This window comes from Mytilus californianus, unplaced genomic scaffold (genome assembly GCF_021869535.1).
Source record: "Mytilus californianus isolate M0D057914Y unplaced genomic scaffold, xbMytCali1.0.p SCAF_9, whole genome shotgun sequence".
Lineage (NCBI taxonomy): Eukaryota > Metazoa > Mollusca > Bivalvia > Mytilida > Mytilidae > Mytilus > Mytilus californianus.
The window spans coordinates 97,308,421-97,333,949 of record NW_026262745.1 but is presented as its reverse complement, the minus strand read 5'-3'; the positions used below and the strand labels follow the sequence as shown (position 1 = coordinate 97,333,949).

Sequence of the window (25,529 nt, the reverse complement as noted above, 5' to 3'; positions counted from 1 at the left end):
TATTACCTTTAATTTTAAACCTGTGCAGTGACGTGAAATCTATTTATAGCACTTTCTTTACACGTTTTATATGTTTTTCCTTTACTGTATGTCGATTATAATAAAAACTTTAATTTTAAACAAGTGCAGTGACGTTAACATCTATCTATATCAGTTCCTTTTCACGTTTATATGTTTTTTCAACTACTGTATGTGGATGATACTATTACCTTTAATTTTAAACCTGTGCAGTGACGTACTCATCTATTTATAGCACTTCCTTTACATGTTTTACATGTTTTACAACTAATGTTAACCGAGGACGTTATTATTCTTAATTTTAAACATGTCCAGTGACGTTTGAATTTATATATAGCACGCCCTTTACACCATGAACATGTTTTTAATGTTTCAGTAGTATACAATTTCGTTCAGCGGTGCTCCAGCGTTGGATAATTGTATTGTAATTATACGTAACTGACCGTAACAAAGATGTTGATGTGCTTTAGAAATGAGCAAAAACGAGGAAATATAAATATTGAAAAGCGAATAAAGAAGGACAAAAAGGACTTACAGGAAGAGGTCAGAGTTCTATTGTTAGGTAAGTTAAAACATTAAATTCAAATCAAGACATAGTGTTTTCTTATAGAAAGTGTTTAAGACAAACGCTAAACGCACTACATAAAAACCTGAAAATTGATCATTTGTTAGTTATTTATATATAAATGTATACGTAAAAAATCGGTTGTCGGTACTGGTATAGGTTGTAGATTGATAAAAATATAATACCCGCTGGGACGTAATGTCAGATCACTGTTGTCATCATGTAGTAATGATATCTGTATTGATTTACGAGGAATGGTCAACGGTTTTACATTTATATTTCAATTGATGTATAAATAAGTGCAACAACAGTTAACTGATTTACATATATAACATGCTATAAAACACAAATCATAAATGATTGCTTTTAAAACAATAGTTGCCTCGGACACTAAGACTTTTAAAAATGCAAATTAATACTGCTATGAATGAGATATATAATTTTAATTTTTGAGGGACAAATCAAAGTGGCAAAAGTACTCTTATACGACAGTTGAAGATTGTCCATGGAGTTGGTTTCTCTGAAGATGAGAAAAGAAGTTTTATTGTACCTATACATCATCAGATTGCTACGACAATTCAAAAGTTGATCTGTGCAATGGATTTGTTAAAAATAGATTACGAGAATCCTGAAAATGAGGTAAAGTCTTAGTAACTATTAACCTAATAGTTAGGTTTCTTTGTTCGTTAAAGTTTATTATTTATTTGTATCAATCATCTTGCATTAGTGTTCCGTTGTGTTGTCCCTGATAAAGAAAGGGGAGAGAGCAACTTTAAAGAATTCATAATGAAATGAAGAAAATCAATTTAATTTCTGTTCAATTTTCATATGCTGGATAGCTCATTCCCAAGACGATGGCTTAGAGATAAATTAATTACAAACGGTAATCCTAAATTAAATCATACTTTACTTATATGATAATGATTTGCCATGCTAGATTTCTTTTGTTGGAAGGAAAATGCCAGGAAGTTAATGCAAAAAGAATATTCGAACGTAAGAACATTTGCCAAAGAAGATATATATACAATAAAGAAATTATGGTCAGAACCAGGGTTGAGACAATGCTGCGAAGAAGGGAGAGAATACCAGTTATCAGATTCCCAGCGATAGTAAGTTATTCAGTGCTGTGGGTTATACTGGTTTTTTTTTGCTTGCAGATCAAAAACAATCTTATGATCGTTTGTTACAACGTGTTGAACATGTGTGCTTTTTTTTTATAATTTTGTATGGTGGTGTCTCTTTTTGTTGAAGTAAACTTGCTTGAACAGACAGGCGGAAGATGTCAAAGAGATATTCAAAATCATAGACAAACTGACAACGTCATAACAAAAACAATAAATGAGAAAAATACAAACCAGAGTATACAGAAATCGACATTGATTGACACAATACTATACATTATTAAAAAATCATCAAAGATACCGGGCTTCAATCCTAGGAGAAGAAAGACCAAAGTCTTTTTATTCAATATTTAAAAATTTTATAAGCAGTAAATTGACAGAAAATGAAAAAATGAATGAAAGTGCATGGCAACACAACAGTGCTGACAACTAAGCTTATGATACCCTTGGTGACGAAACGTCCACCAGCAGTGACATCAACCTAGTAGTTTTAATAACTTATAAAAATACCAGGCTTATTTTTGTTCTCACCAGTCGCTCGTTTAGTCTGCATACGACGCATCAGTGATGATCGAATCAAATACAAAGTTTAAGAATACAAAAAGCCGAAAAGTTCGAAAATTTTTGGCAAATACGGCTAAGGCAATCTATGTCGTGGGGTCACACTGGTTTCATTCTACCTTTTATTTACTCTTGTATTGTCTGGGATAGGTTTTACAAAATAAATAAATAACAACTCGTATTTCAAAATGGTCATTAATGCGACAACCGGTTATAGTATGACGCTATACTAAAACCATAATGCTTTTCGGTTAATCTCTAGTCTGACGAATTGAGATTTGAAATCAAATTGTTTTAGAATAATATGATCAATAATCAACCAATCAGTTTTGATTTTTTCTACGCTAGACAAAATACGCCGGCTGGGATGGATGGCATATCATCATGTTCAACGGTTACCATGCAATTTATACAACTTAAACTTATCACTGACCTTAAGATATAAATAACAAAAACAATAATTATCATGATAATAGTAATAATGATAATATCACTACTACTACTACTATTAATGATAATAATAATAACAACAACAACAACAACAACAACAACGATAATAATAATAATAATAATAATAATAATAATAATAAAAAAAAAATAATAATAACAACAACAACAACAACAACAACAACGACAACAACAACAACAATAATAATAATAATAATAATAATAATAATAATAATAATAACAATAATAGTTATAATAATAATAATGATATGGATACTATAAGTATTTGCTGTTTAACACATGACTAAATGATAAATTAATTGTTAGTATAGGACGCAAGTGTTAAGTGGAAGCCGAAATCCTTGAAGAGAACACAGTCGACAGGGATACTGGCAATCCTAGTCAGTTAATGATTTGAGTCGCACGCACCTTGTTGAAGCGGCGTTTAAAATCACCATTTCGATGTTAAAAGGCTATTAATATTCTTTAGATGAACTAATTAGATGACTCGGTCACCAAAGTCACGTTTAACGATGGATGTTAAACAACATTCTTTCAATCAAATTGAAGATATCAACCACTATATTTTATACTGCTGCCTAGGGATTCCTGTGTTTTATTGTATGTCCTTCTAATCAGCAGGTTGATTGCTCTTATCAAAGATGTAATCATAAAAATATGTAAAAATTCGATAAATAGTCTTGTAAAAATGTAATTATCACGCACAATAAAGGGAGAACATATTCGCACGAGCAATCAAATAGCATAAAGAGCATGGCAGACAGTGATATTTTAAAAGATTATCCATTGTAATGGAATGTCTGAATGATACTTCATAATATGAATGCAGCATTATAGAAGTCAGCAAATATTTATAATAAATCATAATCTTATTATATATGAAATATCGTAGTTTACAATTTTTCATATCATGGTTAATTTTAAGTATTCTGATCGGCTACTCTAAAGGCATTCACATGTTTTGGGCAATAGTAGAAAAAAATGACATTTAGATTTTTATAAAATACTTTTCATTCCGGTAACTTTCTGGATGTAATATACATTGTTGTTGTTGTGGTTAGTTTTACAACACGTGTGCAGACAATTGACAGTTACCATCTGATTTCAGCTTTGTGCATCATATCGACCGAGTAACAGAATCGAACTATCTACCCTCATTACATGATGTTTTGCATAGCACTGTTCATTTTTATGGGATAGCTGAGTATCTTTATCATATTGGTGATCTTTTACTCAGGTAAGTAGTAAAATGTTAATATTGTTATATCTAAATTGATAGACGATTCATTTGTTTGTTTTATAGTGATTGAGATTATAACATAATGTTGTCTGCTGTACCCCTATTTTTGACATTTTAAACTAGTATGTCTGTTTGTTTTGGTCGCACATTGTTGTCAATATAATGGAATTGTATGCGACTGTCGTACAAGTGAGAGGTTTAGCTAGCTTTAATACCAGGTTTATTTCACCATTTTCTACATAATAAAATGCCTATACCAAGTCAGGAATATGACAGTTGTTTTCCATTCGTTTGATGTGTTTGAGCTTTTGATTTTGCCAATTGTTAAGGGACTTTCCGTTTTGAATTTTCCTTGGCGTTCGGTATTTTTGTTGTTTTACTTTTTTCTTCAAAGACATTCGTCATTCACATATATACTTTAAATATACAATATTATCTGTACAACCTTGCGTACAATTCTGGAAGAATGACCAGCCACAAAACAGTATACCAATAAAAAAAGAAAAGAAAAGAATTAAAGAACAAATCTATAGAAAAATAGTGATCAATAGAAAAGAAGTCTCCCGAGGTCGAAGTACGATTCCCAACAATATACAGATATCGGTTTGTAAATAGAGTTTAAACAGTTATTAATATATAAAGCATAGACTATTTGTGATCTGCCATCGATATACTATTTTCCAACGACAACACTACATTCAGATATAACACAATCATCGTTTTGAAATGATATTAGGAGATACATATTTGAATATTATCATTGAGTTCTTATGTTATATATATTCAAATCTTATAGAATTATTGATATACGAGGCCCTAGGACAGAAAGACGTAAATGGATTCATTATTTTGAAAATATTCCAGCCCTGATGTTTATCGCTGCTCTAAGTGATTATGATCAAATTGAAATTTATAACACAGTAAGTAAGTGTAACATTTTGTTAACACTGAAAAACATTATTTTGTTAAATGTTGAGATACCATGCATTTAAGAATTACCCCCAATCACAATCTTTGACTAGTGTTTCTGCATGTGTCGTCTTTTTGTTAAATTATATGATAGATTTCCAGTAAAATTCGGAGTATGTGTTTTTGATTCGCTTACATATTACAATGAATATCAAAATTATGGTTGGGTCTCATCTTTTTCTTTTTTTTTTTTTTTTTGTCAAGTTGGTATCCTGAATACAAACATTCTATAATTGGTTATCCGTATTTTTGTGTATCAGGATTATTTTTTCACTTGCAAATATTGATGTACTATGACTTTGTGCAATGCGAAACAAGATTGTTATACACACGAAGTGCAGATTTAAAAGAAAATGTAACGTGTAATGAATTACGGGAAACTGATTTAACTTCATATTTCAAAATGCAACTCAAAATGTGTTGCCACTCATACGAGACTGCTGCATTCAATTACAAGACACCTTTTACTTGTAGCTTAGTCTTATATATCTCTGTCTTCTTTAGTAAAATACATAGATGTAGATGTAGCAAAAACAGTCAGGGGCATTACTTAAAAAAGTAACTTTCAAAATATCCTATTCAAGTTAAATTGAAAACGAGGCTGTTTGAATGCTATTTATATAAGTATTTTGTTTGTCAATACCATTTTTATAGGTGTCCAGTAATACAGATTTTACTAGTTTTGACAATTTTTCACAGACATCTGGTTACTTTTCCCATGAATTATAAACACTAGTCCTCCTCAAACACTAATTGCCTTTCTGACGCACTTACCTTTCATAACGACGCTTGTGGGTCTAAGAGTAGTCTCTTGGGATTATTAAAATATTTTTTCCATGAAATTCTTGAAGGTAGACAGATATAGATAGATAAAAACTTGTGATTTAATTAAGACTTGAAGTTATTTATAATTTGTAACCTAAAACAATTACATATGTTCCTTAAATAATGGTTATTACTAATTCTTTCAATGATGTATACAATAACATATACAAGTAATATAATTATTTTTGTCATTATTTTTAAAGTAACCTTTTATATATATATATATATATATATATATATATATAAGTGCCTATAAATAGCGGCACATGACATACAAATCTATGTGAGTGTGGATTAATCAGTACAGAGATTAATTCAATTACACAAATAAAATTATAGATTGCCTAACAATGTAATTTTAACACACTATTTAGTATGTAAATATAAGAATGTTTAAAATATTTACAAAATGATGAAAATAAACGCAATATTTCGCTAGACTAACTAGCTTTATCAAGCGTGCATCTATCCAGGTGAAATCGGATGTAGATGATAAGAAACTTTTGCAGCTCAGTGTATATGTTGCACTTGAATTTAGCTGCCTTGAAAATAATACATAATTTGGATGAAGTTCAAGATTTTTACAAAATTGGTAGTTGAAGTTAGCAACGTCCATTGGCCAATATTACAGGACGATGCTGTGTACTAAATTATTCTTTATCTTTCCTGTATCTTTTCTCATCTTTTTCGTTAAGACCATCAGGTTCAAAAGTGTGGAGTTGGTGGATCCAAAAATTTTCTCTTCTCCTTCTTGCCGTGGTGTCCCACTCGGTGTTGACTTCTATGATTTGGAAAGTAACATTATCAAAAGAATGTTTCGTTGAACGAAGATGTCTTGTGAGAGGACAGTTTTTGTTGGTTTTGTACCATGAACGATGGTTATTGAGCCGAATATTAAATTTGTCCATTGTTTCTCCCACATACTGAATGCCACAAGTGTCACATGTTAATATATAAATTGAGTTCTCCGTTTTACAGTTGGAATTTGAGTAGATGGTATAATTTTGTTTAGTAACGGAGCTGATGAAAGAACTGCTTGTATTGGCAGCTTTACAACACAAGCAGTTCCTTCATAAACAGACATTCGACCACATTGTTTGTAGCAACCGGGAGATGGAGTAGGCTGCTTTGCTAATACGGATGTCACTAATTTGTCACGGATGTTTTTAGGTCTTCTGAAGGCCATGACTGGTGGTGAGGAAAATACTTTTTTTAAGATTTGAATCATTTTTTATATTTTTTTAAATGCTTCTGAACAATGGAAGACACATTTTTAAAATCAGGATGGTAAGTGAGTACAAGGGGTGTTCTGTTAGCTGCTTTATTCTTATCTTTGTACTCTAGAAGTTCTTGGCGACTTGTTTTGTTTGCTCTTTTGAAAGCGCTATCAATGATGTTGTTATTGTATCCTCGAACAACTAGATGTTTACGTAGTTGTCCAAGTCTAGCATTTTGCGTATTTTCAGTAGAGCATATTCTCTTGATTCGCAATGCCTGGCTGAATGGGATGCCACGGAAGCAGTGTTTAGGATGGCAACTTTTAGGAGAAAGGAATTGATGTTTGTCCGTTTGTTTGGTATGAAGGTCCGTTATAATGGTTCCGTTCTTGATGTAACTCGTAAGGTCGAGGAAGTTTATTTGCTCCATAGATGATTCATATGTAAATTTTATTGAATGATGGAAAGAGTTACAGTGTCCTAGAAATTCATTAAGATGTTCTTGTGAATCTGTCCATTTGAAATCAATATCGTCAATGAATCGGAACCATGCTAAGGGCTGGTATGGAGCACTAGCCAAGAGGCGTTTTTCAAGTTGGCCCATAAATATGTTGGCATATGACGGGGCCATTTTTGTGCCCATACTAGTACCGTCTATCTGGAGATAATGTTTTTCATTGAAAGAGAAGTTGTTGTTCTCTAGCACTAGTTTCAGAAGTGTAACAAGGCACTCAGTTTCACTACGAGTGTTCCATACCTCTTCACACGCTGCTATTCCTTCGTCTTGTGGAATGTTGGTATATAAAGAAGACACGTCCATGGATGCAAGTATAGTATTGCTTGGTAGAGGATTGAGGCTTTCCATTTTCTTTAGATAATCAGTCGTATCTTGGATGTAAGAGGGTAGTTCTTTCACATGAGGTCTTAGATGATGGTCTACAAATTCTGATATCTTTTCAGTTGGATGACTATTTGCTGAAACAATTGGTCGACCTGGATTGCCCGTTTTATGTATTTTAGGCAACATATAGAATCTTCCGGCCTTTGCTTCGTTCTCAAGAGGTCGGAGATAATCAAAGGTGTCATTGTCTATATGCTTTTTGTCGAACATCTCTTGAAGGATGGTGTTGATCCTTCGAAAAGTACTTAATGTTGGATCTGTGGTTAATTGTTTATAAAAAATGGAGTTTGAAAGTTGGCGATTTCCCTCTTCTATGTAATCTGTTTTATTCATGACAACCACAGCGCCCCCTTTGTCGGCAGGTTTTATTACGATATCCTCTTGATCTTTTAACGCTTTCAAAGCAATGCTTTCTGACTTGGATAAATTATAATTTCTTGTATTTGTTATACAGGACTTTATATCAGACCTCACGTAGTTAATGAATGATTCCAAGTTATCATTTTTACTCTTAGGTGGTTTCCATGAACTTTTTTTCTTAAATTGTGGGATGGGCGTGACTTCTTCATTGGTGTCAGTATCTGAATCTGTTAATCCAGCTTCTTCAAGGTTTTTCTTGCCCCTATTGTAGAAAAAATCTTTCAAGCGTAAACGTCTAGCGAATTGGTCTAAGTCCTCGTCTAGCTGAAAGTTATTTACATTTGATGGGATAGGACAGAAGTTTAAACCTTTACTTAAAAGAGATTCTTCAGCACGTGTAAGTTCTTTAGATGACAAATTTACAACAATGCTTTCAGTTTTTTGTTTCCGTCTTTTGAATTTTCTCTTTTTAGGGACCTTATGGTTTGTTGTATTGATATCATTCATATCCTGATTTAAATAGACAGTGTGAATTTTATCTCTTTGAAATTTATTCCTTTGTTTTTCTTTATGTTTGGATAGTTCAATTTTTTCAATATCTGCGAGGCGACGTTTAATTATTGGTAAATCGTCACGTGAAATGTTACTATTGTTGATGATATCTGATATTTCATTTACAATTTGTTTGTAATTTGTGGTTGTAAAAGAAAGTAACAGTTGAAGTAGCTGGATTGAACAGTTAAACAAAATTTCATTCCAACGGCTCATGAATCTTTTGGATTTATGTCCCGGTGCCTGGGGACTCACTTTGATGTTTGAACCTTTTGGTACAGTTCTACTTTGAAAATATTTTCCAAATTTTGATAAATGATGTTTAGTTTGTAGTTTCTATTTAGTTAAAGATCTTAATTTCTTGAAATGCAGTGCGCTATCCATGTTGTAAAGATAGCGATAGATTTGAATGGACAGATTCACAAGAACATCTTAATGAATTTCTAGGACACTTTAACTCTTTCTATCATTCAATAAAATTTACATATGAATCATCTATGGAGACAATAAACTCCTCGACACTACGAGTTACATCAAGAACGGAACCATTATAACGGACCTTCATACCAAACAAACGGACAAACATCAATTCCTTTCTCTTAAAAGTTGCCATCCTAAACACTGCTTCCGTGGCATCCCATTCAGCCAGGCATTGCGAATCAAGAGAATATGCTCTACTGAAAATACGCAAAATGCTAGACTTGGACAACTACGTAAACATCTAGTTGTTCGAGGATACAATAACAACATCATTGATAGCGCTTTCAAAAGAGCAAACAAAACAAGTCGCCAAGAACTTCTAGAGTACAAAGATAAGAATAAAGCAGCTAACAGAACACCCCTTGTACTCACTTACCATCCTGATTTTAAAAATGTGTCTTCCATTGTTCAGAAGCATTGGAAAATTATAGAAAATGATTCAAATCTTAAAAAAGTATTTTCCTCACCACCAGTCCATGGCCTTCAGAAGACCTAAAAACATCCGTGACAAATTAGTGACATCCGTATTAGCAAAGCAGCCTACTCCATCTCCCGGTTGCTACAAACAATGTGGTCGAAGGAACTGCTTGTGTTGTAAAGCTGCTAATACAAGCAGTTCTTTCATCAGCTCCGTTACTAAACAAAATTATACCATCAACTCAAATTCCAACTGTAAAACGGAGAACTCAATTTATATATTAACATGTGACACTTGTGGCATTCAGTATGTAGGAGAAACAATGGACAAAATGGACATTTTTGGATCCACCAACTCCACACGTTAGAACCTGGTGGTCTTAACGAAAAAGATGAGAAAAGATACAGGAAAGATAAAGAATAATATAGTACACAGCATCGTCCTTTTTATCCTGTAATATTGGCCAATGGACGTTGCTAACTTCAACTACCAATTTTGTAAAAATCTTGATCTTCATCCAAATTATGTATTATTTTCAAGGCAGCTAAATTCAAGTGCAACATATACACTGAGCTGCAAAAGTTTCTTATCATCTACATCCGATTTCACCTGGATAGATGCACGCTTGATAAAGCTAGTTAGTCTAGCGAAATATTGCGTTTATTTTCATCATTTTGTAAATATTTTAAACATTCTTATATTTACATACTAAATAGTGTGTTAAAATTACATTGTTAGGCAATCTATATATATATATATTCCTCTCAATAAATAAATTCTTAATTTTATGTAATAACTCATAAAAACTACATTTGTCTATTGAAAATTAAAATAACTCTATTGAGTAATTAAATAATTTTTAAAAACAAAAATTACCTATATAAGTAACAAAAAAAAACATTGTTTAATTAACGCCCCTGACTGACTTAGTTGTTGCTTACTTACAAGCTTCAAAACCAACCACAAAACTGCCCATTGATGAGTTTGAGATATCACAAGTACAGTCATTTTGACTAGGTTGTTCGCTTTATAGTGCTTGATCCACTAATAACCTGCGTCAGGCATACTATCGATTTCAATAGTCGTGATTAATTACACACAAATTTATCATAGGACAGGATTTATTACCGAACATGATATGTGCCATTACGGACCAGTTTTAGTGAGGATTATGTTCAACATTTTTTTTATAACTTATGTATTGGTTTGACCATGATGTCGTTTGAACTTCTCATAATGACATTTGTTTGCCCTCCCCTGTTATTCTCATAGGGTTATTTCAGTTTTTAGAATATATAAAGTCAAAGGTCAAAGCCATTGCATTGCCTACCGTACCATTGTATTGGCAAGTTATGCAGAATGCTACTATGAATATCAAATTCGATTCTGTGTATATTTCAGAACCGTATGGATATAGCTAAATCCCTGTTTAAGACATGTATTAATAATCAATGGTTCAGGAACTGTGGAATAATGCTGCTTTTGAATAAATAAGATGTCTTAGAAGAAAAAATCCTGGTGTCCCATCTTGTGGATTACTTCCCTGAATTTAAAGGTGAGTTCTCGGTGATTGTATAGTAACTGAAAAGATTTCTCGTCAAGGTTTATCGACAGATTAAAAGTTTTATGGTGTTAACTAATATTCACTGTTTTTCAAACCAAAATATTTTAATGAGTGAAGTAATATTGATGTTATGAAAAATAGGAATATTAGTGCATCGAAATTAACCAACTATTAGTGCAAAGTCACAGAGCAACTATAAGACTTATGGCATAGCCATAAAGCAACTATTTGTGCATAACTATAAATAAACTGTTGGTACATAGCAATGAAACAGTTTTGAGGTCATAGCCATAAACAAACTATTAATGCATAGGCATGAACCAATTATTAGTTCAATAATTCGCAGTCGTTAACATTCCATTTTTTGTAGGACCAAGGAAGGATGCACAGGCAGCAAGACAGTTCATTTTGCAGATGTTTTTAGAATTAAATACTGACCCGGATCGGATCATCTATGAACATTTCACCTGTTTGTTCGGTAATTGAATGTCTATAACTAATTAATTTGTTGAATCATTACACTATATCAATTAATGAAATAAGGCAATCCCTGAATTTGTTTATTCGACATATATTTTTCTCCCAAACTACAGTAAGTTAAAAAAAAAATGTCCGATGCTGGTTCTTTTGAATAATGAAGTATATATTATCCCTTTAAACGGGATGTCCGAACCCAAATGTTTTTTTTTATTTTGTCAATTATAAGCCCATGAATATTTCATAAATTGATATATTTTACTGTAAAACTGGTGATGATATGGGTTTTTTTTTCATTACAGACACAGAGAATGTGAGATATATTCCTGTAGTTGTTAAAGATGTGATATTAGAGCGAAATTTGAAGACATACCAAGGAAAGTCCTGTTCTTGCTTTTGACTATTTCCATTGGAGATTAATGAGAGCTGTCAAGAACTATAACGTCAAACAGATATTGTCAGTAAAAACGTTCTTGCAACCTTGCTTAGTAAATGTCCGTGGCCAAATAAAAAAATGAGTTATTGAGGCGACATTAGTTTAACGATGCTCATATATGGGAAATATAATACAACAACAAAAACACATCGAGGAAACACATCCAAACGGAGGGAATCCAATGAACTCAAAGAGGAGCCAAACCGGTGCGTTGACAAGGTAAGCGTCTCCTGCTATGCATGCATCACCCGCCATGTGAATCATCACAAAGTCGTCAAACCGCAATCGGGAATAGGCCACACTCAATAGAATTAAGACCGCTAAACCTAGTTTGAAGTCGTCCATCCTTCTCTATATCGAGGAAAATATCAAGATATGAAGCAGACCTTCTACCTTCGATAGCATCCTTATTATCAATTTCGCTGTGCTATATGTGATGTAAGCACTATTTGAAATGATGGTTATTGGGTAACAGGACATCATTATGTCTGAATGTGAAATTAAGGAACTTTGCATGCTGCATTTTTTTTTCTTTTTTTTCTGTGAGAAGGTCTTGAATCAACTGTGCTTCATATGAGAACAAAAACAAATCGGGAAGTTGTGGTGCAGATTTAAATACCGACTGTCTGCTGAAACATAAATACTCCAAACTCAACAAATATGTTCAATTTGCCAATTAAAAAGTTTAGCATTTGATGATATGACCTTCGGTGTATTTGTTGTGGGAATCAGTGTGGTTATTCACAAGTAAGATTTTTCATGACACAAAACATAGAATTTATATTTGTGTATCCCATTTTGTAAAACAAAATGTTTTTAATGAGATGGCCATTTGAGCATGGGGAGTAGTTATGCAACACATTATTCTTAAACACCCATGAAAATAAATAATAAAAGAATAGCTAAAATTATATGCACTTTGTTATGAATAAGGTGTTAGAAATTCGGGTTCAACAATGAAATTAAAAAATGAAAAAAAAAATAAATAAACAGACATTCATGAAAGCGACAGAAACCTGATGACACAATAAAACAAAATACACATACTATAGAATTGAGAATGGAAACGGGAATGTGTCAGAGAGACAACAACTCGACGAAAGAGCAGAAAACAGCCCAAGGCCACCAATGGGTCTTCAATGCAGAGAGAATATCCCGCACTCGGAGACGGGCTTTACTTGGCACCTAAACAATATTGTTTGGCGAAATGAACGCCACACTTAACTCCGAAACATTTAAATAAGCCGAAATGAAAAAAACACACAAGACTAACAATGGCTAGAGGTTCCAGTCTTGAGACAGATGCATAACTGCGGCGGGGTTAAACTTGTTTTGTGAGATCTCAATCCTCCCCCTATAACTCTAGCTAATGTTGAATAAACAAACACACAGCAATAGCACAGTTAAACTCAGTTTAAAAGAAGTCCGAGTCCAATGTTAGAATAGTTAACAAAAGAAACTAAGAAAAATGACAATAATCAACATGAATTAACATAGGACTACTAGCAGTAACTGACACGTTAATTAAACTGATCGAAATATTATGTCTTCATCACATGCAAATTAAGTACAATCCATCCCGTTAGGGTTATGTATCATGTAATTATATATTATACAATAAGAACATAATCCGTAACATGCTAACAGCAGTGTTTAGAATAAACGTTTTTATTTTCGATGCAAAGACCATATGAGTGAATCAATATTAATTTCAAAAAAATGCTATCATTAATGACTTGACAACAGTATCGTAACTATATCTCTTCTGAGTAAGTCTGTTTATAGCTTTGGTTAGCTTTTGAGGCGAATAACGATATTTTTGTGTTTTGTAAAGAATATTACCATAAAAGATTGGATGTGGAATACCTGAACGTATCAGATGTCTTCACGTTGATTTAAATACAAAATCGAAAACAAACAACATATTAAATTATCCAGGAAAGAAATGTTTGAGTTCTCTATCATTTACTTAATGATATCTTATTTTGTCTATAATGTTGTTTTTGATTTCCTCTAGATCTGTTCATTCATTTCTAAAAGTTGTCATAAGAATAGTTACAGTATTTTTTTTGAAAATTTGGTCGATATTGCTCACAGCCTTCATTGGATTAGGCACATAGCCTATGTTATAATAAGAAAACAACTTGAGCAAAATTTATATTAATGTCCTCTTTAAGTATTTAGTCAAAAGAGGCAGAAATGTTGGTGAAATGAACTTGTATGTAAAGCAAAGCATTTTCTTTTGAATTTTGTGGCAAAGACTTCTGGGATCAAACCAAAATGGTCTATGTTACAAAAAATCAATAAATATCAAAAAAGATAAAACATTTTATTTGAAAATTATCTAAATTCAATCAGGAACCTGTTGTTCAGTTGTTGTCGTTTGTTGGTGTGGTTCATAAGTGGTTCTCATTCCTCGTTTTTTATATAGATTAGACCGTTAGTTTTCCTGTTTGAATTGTTTTACACTAGTCATTTTGGGGCCCTTTATAGCTTGTTGTTGGGTTTGAGCCAATACTCTGTGTTGTAGACAGTACTTTCCTTGATAATATTTATGTACGCATCGGCAACAAAGTTTATCGACAAGTTGTATGTATTCCTATGGGCATTATTATCGCCCCTTTAATAGCAGACTTGTTTTTGTACTGTTATGAATCACATTTTATGACCAAACTCAGTAAAGACCCGTCTAAATTGCATTTAATTGATAAATTCAACAACACTTACCGTTAACCTGATGATATTTTTTCGTTAAATAATCAAGAATTTTCTAAATATACTGCCGAAATTTACCCAAAGGAACTTACGTTATATAAATAAAATGTAAACAGTAATAACTGTCCTTTCCTAGGTTTAGATATTTTAGTTTTACATGGGAAACTCCACACTAAAATTTACGACAAAAGGGACGATTTTTCGTTCCCTATTGTCAATGTTTCTTTTTTGGATGGTGATGTTCCTTTGGCACCATCTTACGGTGTTTATAATTCACAACTCGTTCGCTATGCCCATGTCTATTGTGACGTTTTGGATTTTAATGAACGTAATCTATGTATTACTGGTAAATTGTTAAGTCTGTGAATTCGTTACCACAAATTACTTAAAACCTTTACTAAATTCTTCCATAGATATAAAGATTTGGTTTTGAAGTTTGGTTGTACCTGTAGAAACTTATTTCAAACGGGATAGCACATCCTCATTTTTACGGAGATGTTGTTTGCCGTGCCCGGAAATTTAGAAACGATCTTGGTAAACTTATCGATGCTTTAAATACACTTATTCTAAAAGGTTACCAATTCAAAACTGTAATTATATCTTTGAACGTAGTTTTTTATTGGTATTAATATTGATTTTGTTATCAGTAAATTAAAAGCAAACTTAATATTATTGTTATATACATATGCACATTTATGGATCCACAATCAGTCGGTACCTGTATCGTGGCATTGCACAATGTCATGTTTTTCTCTGACTATTGTGACTGTTAGTGTATGACGTCTTTACACGAAATCCATTGGATGTTGGATGTGTAATGATTGATAATTTAGTCTTAGATGCATGATTTTTTCTATTAGTTGTAATAGGCTTTGAACTAGCTGTCAGTAACTGCAAGTACTCTCAGATTTGTACTTAGTGTCTTTTTGTTGTTGGGATGTACAAGTACCCGGCCACGTCCACTCTATGTTTCTGTATATATATTTCTATTTGTATTCATCTGATGAGTTAAGCCTTTTTCAACTGAAATTTATAGTTCGTTGTTATGTTTACCGTAACACCACTGTCCAAGGTTAGGGGGAGGGTTTGGATCCCGCTGACATGTTTAGCCCCGCCACATTCTGTATGTATGTGCCTGTCCCAAGTCAGGAGCCTGTAATTCAGTGGTTGGCGTTTGTTGATGTGTTACATTTTTGTTTTTAGGTCATTTTTTTCTGTTCATAAATAAGGCCGTTTTCTCGTTTGAATTGTTTTACATTTGTCATTTCGGGACCTTTTATAGCTGAATATGCGGTATGGGCTTGGCTTATTGTTGAAGGCCGTACGGTGACCTATAGTTGATAATTTTTGTGTCATTTGGTCTCTTGTAAAGAGTTGTCTCATTGGCAATCTTACCACATCTTCCTTTTTATATTTGACCTATATTGTTAACTTTTTATACATTGTGACTTGGATGTAGAGTTGATGTAGATGTAGAGTTGTCTCATTGGCACTCATACCACATCTTTTTATTTATATATACAATGTTTTATATATGTTTGATACATCATTTTCGTATCAGCTGCTTATCAATTAAGGCATAGTTATGCACTTACACAACATCAAACATAACCAAGTTTTTCAATCGTGTAATAACTGCAGATTATTGAAATATTTGTTTTCAATAATATTTAACATGTTTAATACAATGTTCTACTACAACAAATATATTTTCAACGAATTCTTTTGTGCTTTTAATATTAGTTCAAATAGCTATCGAACAATATCTCGTATTTTAATATTCTAACTAACATTTTCAAAGGAAATATGATAATTAAAATTATGACGACATACTGATGGGGTCAAATCAACTAGCAAACACACAGCAATGTTACCTTATGGACATTTTGTTTGTGAAAGATGAAATACAACAGATAACAAATTGAATCAATAATAATGTTAAGCTTCTTTCTTAATGAATAAAAAACATATTTAGTTTTCAGGAAAAAATTATTAAACAATTTGGAAAAAACAAAAACAAAAAGTCTTAATTTAATCTGCATTTTCGTTTTAGAACGTTATGTCGAAGGAGTCATTATATTTCACTTCAATATCATTTTTTCCCTGAGTTCTGTACATCTTATAAGATCATAAACAATATATACGTTTTTTTTCTCTTTCATTAACGAATAACCAGTTCCTGTTATGTCGTCTATTTCAAATTATGAGAATGACCACAAGTATTCTAACACTTCTTATCATACATCTGAAATGTGAAGATAAAAATCGACAAATACGATGGCTGTTTCACATATGTTTTGACCCAATGTAGATATAAAACATCATCTAGTAAAAGAATGATGTACGCCACTGTACATTTTTAAAGTCCTGACTGCCACACCAACAACTTCATCTTGATGATGCAGCTTTGTCAGTCTTTGGTTTTCTATGTTGTGTTGTGTATATTGTTGTTTTTAACGTTTTGCGTTTAAACAACAGTTGCCTTAGCTGTTTTCTATATCAGCTTTAATCATGTACGGTAATACTGATGGGGATAAACTAGCTGTTAGATGTTCTACAAACAGAATGACTTTAAAGTCAATAAAAATGTCATACTGCCAGTGAAACACTTAAAAGGATATGTGTTTCATAATCTAATGAAAACATTATCGATACTAATTGCAGGTCAAAGTAGGAACCATAAATAACTGAATCCATGGAGTGATTTAGTTCTAGTTAAATGAAATATACTAACAATTTCTATTTCGAATTCTATTCGTTTTTTTTAATAGCATATCTTTAAAATCTTCAATCTAGATATTCAAATTACCCGGGTTTTTTTTTTTGAGTGTTCGAATAGCAAAGTCTTTAGCTTAATATGAAGTGTTTTGAAGTATTTTGTTGGTTTTTCAATCGGTAATCTTTTTAGCTACAGTGTTGTCTGTTTTCGTCGAGTTATGTTTGTGATTGCTTGTTGCCTCTTTTGTTTTTGCAATGAATAAGAATAAAAAAGAAACAAGATATCGTTTACACGTCCATCAAAACGTCAAATTGATTGAGTTTGATAAACCAAATACACCCCTAGTTTTTTGTCTTTTTTATTTTTCAACCATGGCGTTGTCTTAGAACTGAGAAACACCCGTCATCTATAAGAATAATTAGGACTATTTGTCAGAAAAGGCGTAAAGAAAAATATGATGTGCTACACATAATTGCAACACGCGCAATTGTTTTTCAATCATAAATTAAAGTGATATAGTGAAATAATAATTCGCTTTTAGCAGCCAATTAGGTTCAATTGTATAAAATTAGCTATCAAATATCGCTAATGATTTATTTACTTGCAGTGAATAATCGACCTCATTGCATCCGTATTCATGTGACCTTTAAATTAATCCCTTAGTTGGAGATGGGTTATTCATTTATTCAGCTATATAAAGGAAAAGAATGTCAACATTAAAAGTGAAACATGGATGAACCATTTGGTTGACTGATTCGATCCACAAACAAATCATTCTTATACAGGTAAAATCGATGATAAACATATTTTCTAACCTACATTATGAAATCAAACAAACCTGGAAAAATCCAATTGCACGTGATCGCTATCTGTGTATATTTATATTTATGTTTATATCTGATTATATGACCGTTGGCAGTCTTCGGTGGTTAATCAGATGACGTCTAGACAAAAAAAAAAACGAAAAGTTTATACATATTATCGAGTCCATGCATTTTTATTTGTTTATTTTAGACTTTTTGTAATTTGGAATTACGTGTTAGTATGTTATAAATCAAATATGAGAATTAGAGTCAAATCAGTGATCATGAATTTGACAGTTAATGCCCCTTTAAGTAAACACAGCCAGTAGAACAGCTGATTAATTTCTGTTTGTCAGGCCGAACAACACGAATGCAACCAAAAACAGAGCTAAACTCAGGTTCACCGGAAGGATTAATAGGTTACTTGCCTTCTTGTGATTGATAGCCTGAGTAAGATATCTTGCTGAATAAGAGTAGAGAAACAAAATTAAACAAACATTTTTAGTTAAATTCTTAACTGTTTACACAAATTACAGGTTATTCTTCACTCAGCGGAAAATAAATTGGCAACAAATCATTCCATTCTGCAAGCTCTGAAAATTTCAATGTTTTGCGCATTCACTCCAAATCTCTGCTTGTTATGAGTTTTTGCGGACATAATTAAACATTGACATGTAAAGAAAAACAAACCCAATAAAAACATCAATAAACACATATAATTTGATCATTTTACATATAACATCGCATTCAATAAGAACAAATAGTGTGGACAGTATATAACTTGACATTTTTTTCATACACCTTCCAAATTTATTTCTGTATATTTTATGCATAAAATATTAAGTAAAGGGATAACATTACATGTTAAAAAAATGTGGGTGCTGAATCTTTATGTTAAGTAGTGATTTGGTCCAGTTCAATAAGGTCAAAAACTAGTATGTCTGAAGCTGTCAAACTGAATTTTATACCCCCTTAACATAGAATTGTCAATATTTTGAGTTACAGCTGGTAGACTTGTCTATAATTTTGATATTATTTGTGCCAATAGTAGTACACTACACTGTACAAAATCTTTTTAAGATAGAGCTGGTGCGATTTTTTTAATTTGAATGTATTGTCTAAAAGACATGCACTACGAAATAACTGTGTTCTCGGGCCACTTTACCTTAACATGTAGTTCAAACCACTTTGATGATACTATATGCAAATAAGCATATATTTCCTCAGTCGTCCTGAACTGCATATAGCATTAAACACTGGACGTTAATTTTTGACAGAAAACGCAGAATAATATTTTTCATGATGATTTAAGTAATTTGTTTTTTTCTATCCAGCAATGGAAAAGAAAAACACTGTACATATGTTGTTATTGTGAAGATGAACCTGATCTGACATATGTAAAACTAGATCGTGTGGTAACAAATCACCATGATAGTTTGATGAATTGATGTATTTGCTAATTTATATAGTCATATATTATCAATTCATTTATTTTGATGGGTACTAATTTTCGTGTATGGAGGAAAAATTTAAGTCAATATTTGATTTAGTGGTGTAGCAAAAGATTCAATAAGAGTCTATAAAAAATTTGTACTTCATTGAACATTTGAATTCGTGGTTCATTTACACCCACGAAATCCACGACAGTTGGTATCCAACGAATAAAAATGTACTCACAGTATGACAATAGACTTCACAGTATGACAATAGACTTTACAGTATGACAATAGACTTCACAGTATGACAATAGACTTCACAGGATGTTCATATTTGCATATGCTACTAATACCAGATTAGGACAACCGAATAGTCTACTGGAATTGACATATTCATGTAGTTTCGATATTAACAGTTACAATCATCAGTTATTTATGGTTTTACTAGTGAAGCAGAAACTAAGGACTCTTCTGGAGTTCACTCCTGGTTTTATGCATTGATCTTATTGTTCAGTATATATCATTGTATATTGTTCTGTATGTTTTGTTAATATTGCTTATTTTATTGAAGTTTCTTGTTTTGGCCATGGTGTTGTCAATGAAGTATAACGATTTGAATTGCCCTCTTTGTGTGTTTCTTTTCGTTTTACAATTGACTAAGACTATTCTACCTAACCATTTGGTGCTATTTTCGTTCTTTTGATAGCTCATTCAAGCTCAGAAGTTATTCGTCCATGGCAATGGACATTTACAATTTCTTCAATAAATACATCAAGCGCACACTTTTCACTTGAACAGATTCTTTTTATCAAATTGTATTACATTCTTAAGCTTACAAAAAGTTTTAAAATTTGGCATTTGTATATCGCTTGATATCAACTAAAATTATTTGACTCCGGAACAGGACATATGACGCCATTTTTCGTATGTGCAAAGGATAAAACCAACGATTGGCGGAATTGCTCATTTAGTACAATGAGATTGTTGACCATAAGAGAAATGAAATAGGTTTAACAACTTGTGGGATTTGGATATCGCTTAATATCAACTCTCGTCATTTTGTTGTCCAACTCCCACATTTCAAAACATTTTGTACGCTTCAGAATATAATAAAATTTGATAAAAAGAATCTTTTAAAAACAAGAAATACCTCAGAAATAACTAATTCAAAATGTGAACCTATACCGGAATGGAGGAGTTATATAGCGATAACTTATGTTTAAGGGGCACACCATAGTGGTAAAAGCACAATTCTACGAATGTTGGGGATTTCTTATGATGAGAAGAGATGTTTTATTGCACCTATATACAATCAGATAGTTGTTAGCATGGTACGGGTTATGTTCTTCTCATGTATTTTATGATGGTATGATATTAAACCCCTAACGGGAGGGATTGTACTTGATTTTCATATGATGAAGACATAATCTTTCAATCAGTGTAATTGAGGTCTGGAGCTGGCATGTCAGTAACTGCTAGTAGTCCTTTGTTAATTTATGTATCATTGTCATTTTGCTTAGTTTCTTTTGTTACCTATTCTGACATCGGATTCGGACTTCTTTTGAACTGAGTTTTACTGTGCGTACTGCTTTGTGTTTGTTTATTCTACATTCGCTAGAGGTATAGGGGAGGGTAGAGATCTCACTAAACATGTTTAACCCCGCCGCAATTTTGCTCCTGTCCCAAGTCAGGAGCCTCTGGCCTTTGTTAGTCGTGTATGTTTTTTAAATTTTAGATCATTTATATGTTTTGGAGTTTAGTATGACAACAATTTTCACTGAACTAGTACACATTTTTGTTTAGTTGTCAGCTGAAACTTTCCTCCGGGTGCGGGATTTCCTCGCTGTGTCGAAGACCCATTGGTGGACTTCGGCTGTTTTCTGCTCTTTGGTCGAGTTGTTGTCTCTGACACATTCCCCATTTCCATTCTCAATTTTAATGTTCAATATATTAGTTTACAAAATAAGTGTAACAAATAAATTAGAAAGACTTGCTAAAGATTCGTAGTTCATGAATATTTTCAAATCAAAGCTAAATAGTGCGGCTTGGTTCTGAAATATTTTCTTTTTAATGTTTTTATATTCCTTATTAATATTTGTTATGCTTGCCCTTGATGAGGCTTTCATAGGTATTCATGTAATTGTTTGCAAGTCTAGAAGTGGAACTCATTCAATCTTAGATGAATCGTTTGAAATATTCCGAGATTTGCTTGATGTTATTTTGAGAGCGTTCATTGTCAGTTAAATAAGACGTTTGAAATCAGTTGTTTACCAGCTGATTTCAGCTTTATGGATCATATCGACCGAATTACAGAATCTAACTATCTACCCACTTTACATGACATTCTGCATTGCATTGTGTTTTTGCATGGGATAACAGAACATCTTTATAATATTGATGGTCATTTACTCAGGTAATTAGTAAAAGTGGTCATAGCAGTTCTTATCTGTATATTTCGTTGATATACGATTCTTCGACAAAGATGTTCACATGTATCGTTATGAAAACCTGAATACAATTCTTAAAAACAAGATCAGCTACAAAGAAAAAAAATATTCAGTTAAATGAATAACAAACAAAAAAATACACGAGAAGAATGAATACAGAAAAAGTTTCTCGGGGTCGACAACCTTTCAAATTATTGCACAAGAAGAAGCTGTAAAAGAGGGGCATTCAAACTCATAAGTCGAAAATAAACTGACAACGCCATGGCTAAAAAAGAAAAAGACCAACAGACAAACAGACAAACAATTGTACACAAAACACAATATAGAAAACAATATACCAAGCAACACAAACCCCACCAAAACTAGGGGTGATCTTAAGTGCTCTGGAATGGTAAGCAGATCATTCTCCACATGTGGCACCCGTCGTGTTGCTTATGTAATTACACTCCCAGTAATAATTTTTATTCGGTAGGTCTCATTCGTGAAAAGGGGACGGGATTGTAGTTACAACATTTGGAACATATCCGCTATCATCTGTGAAACGGATATTTCATAACGGTCAACCAACTGGTGATGGTGTCCGTAAAATTAACGAAGGGATGATTTCAACTTCACTATTTGGAACTCTTGGTTTAATACCTTCCTTGTGAGCAGCAACCTCTATCAAGGAAATCATGATAGGTTATACAAGCCCTGGAATATCGTATCAATTGGGAGATATATTCTCCGTAGGCAGGAAGTATGTAAACTGCCTTCAGTTTAAATAAAGATATTAATTACTATATTAGAGACCTTGACATGATCTAATTATACAACAACAAAGCATTTAGATATTACAAAAAAATCAATTGAAATAAGTAAATGAAATACATATTGGAATAATAACATTAATTTATTATATCATATCTTTTCAATTTATATAGATTTATTAATATACGAGGGACGAGGACAGATAGAGGTAAATAGATTCATTATTTCGACAATATTTCAGCCCTTATGTTTATCGTAGTTCTTAGTAATTGCTAGTATGACAAAATCGAAACATACAGTGATAATGAAGTAAGTGTTTGCATGTTTACCTTTTGACGAAAACTGAAGAAAAAAAATATATGTTTGTCAAATGCAGAGACGCACTGCTCTTGATATTTTCCGTTACTCTCCGGTTTTTACTACTTGATTTTTGATGGAGTTTGTGGTTATCAGTCTTCAATTTTCTTTGTTGTTTTTTGGTGACTGACATTTGACTTTTCGTCGTTTACGTTTTTTGTTATGGAGTTGTCAGTTTGTTTACGACTGATGAGTTTGAATGTCTATTAAGTATCTTCTGCATCAGTTTATTTGTAGTCTCGTTCCATCTAAAAGTACGGAAGATGTCATTTTATTTGTAAAATGATACAGTTCTAATTTTGTATATGATTTCTAGTAAAATTCGAGTAAAGAGTTATTTGTTTACATCTACGATATAATATATATCAACATTGATATATAGTGAATTCCATTTTTTTATTGGTCAATTGTATATCCTGAAAGTCAGTCATGTTATATATCGTATTTTGCCGTAGTATGGTGTACCAGGTCAATGTTTCAAACTTTCAAACGAAGCTACATATCAGTTTAAGTAAATGAAAGAAAAAAAAAACACACCACTTAATAACTATCGTTTTACAGAAGACCATATTTGCTAATTACATAATTTATCTGACGAACATAACAATTGTAAAGTGTTTAAGGTAGATTAAATGTATATCGCCACCTTGGATTGTAAAATAGAAGTACACAATCGGTCTTTGTTATCTGCTTAAATCTGCTAAAATTGGCAATCGATGTGTAAGAAGGTTTGTTTCAAAAAGGAAAATAAGTGTTTTTTTGCATTACTTAGACTGTTTTAACAAATACTGAATATTTGTTTTTTGTTCGATTCAGTTTTTCAACTTAGCCATAGAACATGTATAAGGGGAGATAGCTCGAATAGTTAACATTTTATACTGGAATGATAGTGGAATTTTTATTCTAAGTTGTACCAAGCAAACAAGTTATCATGGACACAATAATGTTCTAATGTTTTCATTATTGTGCACATCTTATTATCGAACATGCCGTTAGGAACATAACATATGTCATTAGTTATCAGGTAAAGTACATGTTAATTTCACAAATATTTAGAACTCTTGTTTACAAACTATTGTCATCTTTGTACTTCGAAAATGACATGGTATCGCCATCCTCGTTCATGCTCAACTATACGATATTTTATGTATTTCTATTTTGTTGTTACCATGGCGTTGTCAATTAATTTTCGAATTATGAGTTTGAATGCCATTTGCTACCTTTTGCCTCTATTTTGGGTCTTTGATTTTTGTTTTTTTCGAATCGAAAGACATTTGAAAGAATGCTATTTTAATGATAGATTCAATTCTGTTTGAGAATCGTCTAGAATTAGCTAACTCCTTGTTTAAGACAATTATTGATTATCAATGTTTCCAGAACTGTGGAATAAAGCTGCTTTAAAAAAAACATCCTAGAGGAACAAATCATGCGAAATAATATGGTCGATTACTGTCCCGAATTTAAAGATGAGTTATTAATGAAGCAATAGTAATGTATGCCGACAGTTTTTTTCAAAATTATGAATCCTACTATGCTATTTTAATTAGAGAATATATATGAATAATATGAAAGATTACATTATTGGTTTGTTGTTTGATGTTATCATTTTTATTGGAGTAAGATTTAAGACCTTTCTACAAAATATATCATGTTGCGGCTACCATTTTGTTTATTTACTCTGATCCGTTCATTTGACGTCTGTTAGGTACTTTCTGCAAAATAAGTAGCATTCTGGTTTATACTGACTGTCTTGGTAATGGGATGGTAACTTATGTTATGATTTTGTGTAAAGCAAAATGTTGTCTTTTGAAATAATATTTCTAGGACAAAAGTTTCAAACACTTCTTTTGTTAAAAAAACATTGAATATAAAGAAAATGAATATTAAAGAGGACACTGATTTTTTTCTAAACTGTGTTTTCCTGATGAGTACCATTTTATCGATACCTTTGAATATTTTTTCTTTCTCCCACATCTTGTATATATATAGATATAGGAAGATGTGGTATGAGTGCCAATGAGACAACTCTCCATCCAAGTTACAATTTATAAAAGTAAACCATTATAGGTCAAGGTACGGCCTTCAACACGGAGCATTGGCTCACACCGAACAGCAAGCTATAAAGGGCCC

At 32.2% G+C, this 25,529-nt stretch overlaps 2 long non-coding RNA genes across 3 annotated transcripts; both read left to right on the top strand.

The window, feature by feature from the left end:
- The first annotated feature begins 273 nt into the window (after positions 1-273).
- On the top strand, positions 274-1,686 carry LOC127714562 (uncharacterized). Its single transcript, XR_007987787.1, has 3 exons — positions 274-580; positions 1,038-1,222; positions 1,538-1,686. It is a non-coding gene; the product is annotated as an uncharacterized LOC127714562 (long non-coding RNA).
- Positions 1,687-3,787: 2,101 nt separating this feature from the next.
- On the top strand, positions 3,788-12,991 carry LOC127714560 (uncharacterized). Of its 2 annotated transcripts, XR_007987785.1 has the most exons (5): positions 3,788-3,970; positions 4,770-4,893; positions 11,097-11,250; positions 11,630-11,737; positions 12,039-12,991. It is a non-coding gene; the product is annotated as an uncharacterized LOC127714560 (long non-coding RNA). The 2 variants fall into 2 exon arrangements; XR_007987786.1 differs by lacking the exon at positions 11,630-11,737.
- The last annotated feature ends 12,538 nt before the right edge of the window (positions 12,992-25,529 follow it).